The sequence below is a fragment of the Triticum dicoccoides genome, chromosome 3A (genome assembly GCF_002162155.2).
Source record: "Triticum dicoccoides isolate Atlit2015 ecotype Zavitan chromosome 3A, WEW_v2.0, whole genome shotgun sequence".
In the NCBI taxonomy this organism is placed as follows: Eukaryota; Viridiplantae; Streptophyta; class Magnoliopsida; order Poales; family Poaceae; genus Triticum; species Triticum dicoccoides.
The window spans coordinates 523,185,169-523,187,311 of record NC_041384.1 but is presented as its reverse complement, the minus strand read 5'-3'; positions in this window follow the sequence as shown (position 1 = coordinate 523,187,311).

The following is a 2,143-nucleotide window of genomic DNA, read 5'->3' as shown; positions in this document are numbered from 1 at the left end:
AAGGAGAAAGGGGCAGCCCAAGGTGGCCACGCGCCTCCCCCTCCCCTAGTCCTATTAGGACTAGGAGAGGTGGCCGGCCCCCCTCTCTCTCTTTCCCCCTCGGGGAATCCTAATCCAACTAGGATTTGGGGGGGGGGAGTCCTACTCCCGGTAGGAGTAGGACTCCTCCTGCGCCCTCCTCCTGGCCGGCGGCCCCCTCCCCCTTGGCTCCTTTATATACGGAGGTAGGGGGCACCTCTAGACACACAAGTTGATCCACGTGATCGTTCCTTAGCCGTGTGCGGTGCCCCCTGCCACCATATTCCACCTCGGTCATATCGTTGTAGTGCTTAGGCGAAGCCCTGCGTCGGTAGAACATCAAGATCGTCACCGCGCCGTCGTGCTGATGGAACTCCTCCCCGACGCTTTGCTGGATCGGAGCCCGAGGATCGTCATCGAGCTGTACGTGTGCTAAGAACTCGGAGGTGCCGGAGTAACGGTGCTTGGATCGGTCGGATCGTGAAGACGTATGACTACTTCCTCTATGTTGTGTCAACGCTTCCGCAGTCGGTCTGCGTGGGTACGTAGACAACACTCTCCCCTCTCGTTGCTATGCATCACCATGATCTTGCGTGTGCGTAGGATTTTTTTTGAAATTATTATGAAACCCAACAGTGGTATCAGAGCCTAGGTTTTATATGTTGATGTTATATGCACGAGTAAAACACAAGTGAGTTGTGGGTGATATAAGTCATACTGCTTACCAGCATGTCATACTTTGGTTCGGCGGTATTGTTGGATGAAGCGGCCCGGACCGACATTACGCGTACGCTTACGCGAGACCGGTTGTCCCGACGTGCTTTGCACAAAGGTGGCTAGCGGGTGACAGTTTCTCCAACTTTAGTTGAACCAAGTGTGGCTACGCCCGGTCCTTGCGAAGGTTAAAATAGCACCAACTTGACAAACTATCGTTGTGGTTTTGATGCGTAGGTAAGATTGGTTCTTGCTTAAAGCCCGTAGCAGCCACGTAAAACTTGCAACAACAAAGTAGAGGACGTCTAACTTGTTTTTGCAGGGCATGTTGTGATGTGATATGGTCAAGACGTGATGAGATATAAGTTGTTGTATGAGATGATCATGTTTTGTTGAAGTTATCGGCAACTGGCAAAATCCTTATGGTTGTCTCTCTATTGCATAAGATGCAAGCGCCCAATAACTGCTTTACTTTATCGCTATGCGATAGCAATAGTTGCAAGAGCAATTGTTGGCGAGACGACCACGTGACGACACATTGATATAGATCAAGATGATGGAGATCATGGTGTCATGCCGGTGACGATAGAGATCATAACAGTACTTTGGAGATGGAAATCAAAGGCGCAAGATGATGATGGCCATATCATGTCACATATTTTGATTGCATATGATGTTTATCTTTTATACATCTTATTTTGCTTAGTTTGACGATAGCATTTTAAGATGATCTCTCACTAATTATCAAGAAGTGTTCTCCCTGATTATGCACCATTGCAAAAGTTCTTCGTGCTGAGACACCACGTGATGATCGGGTGTGATAGGCTCTACGTTCAAATACAATGGGTGCAAAACAGTTGCACACGCAGAATACTCAGGTTATACTTGACGAGCCAAGCATATACAGATATGGCCTCGGAACATGGAGACCGAAAGGTCGAGCGTGAATCATATAGTAGATATGATCAACATAGTGATGTTCACCAATGAAACTGCTCCATCTCATGTGATGATCGGACATGGTTTAGTTGATTTGGATCACGTGATCACTTAGAGGATTAGAGGGATGTCTATCTAAGTGGGAGTTCTTAAGTAATATGATTAATTGAACTTAAATTTATCATGAACTTAGTCCTGGTAGTATTTTGCAAATTATGTTATAGATCAATAGCTCGCGTTGTTGCTTCCCTGTGTTTATTTTGATATGTTCCTAGAGAAAATTGTGTTGAAAGATGTTAGTAGCAATGATGCGGATTGGATCCGTGATCTGAGGTTTATCCTCATTGCTGCACAGAAGAATTATGTCCTTGATGCACCGCTAGGTGACAGACCTATTGCAAGATCAGATGCAGACGTTATGAACGTTTGGCTAGCTCAATATGATGACTACTTGATAGTTTAGTGCACCATG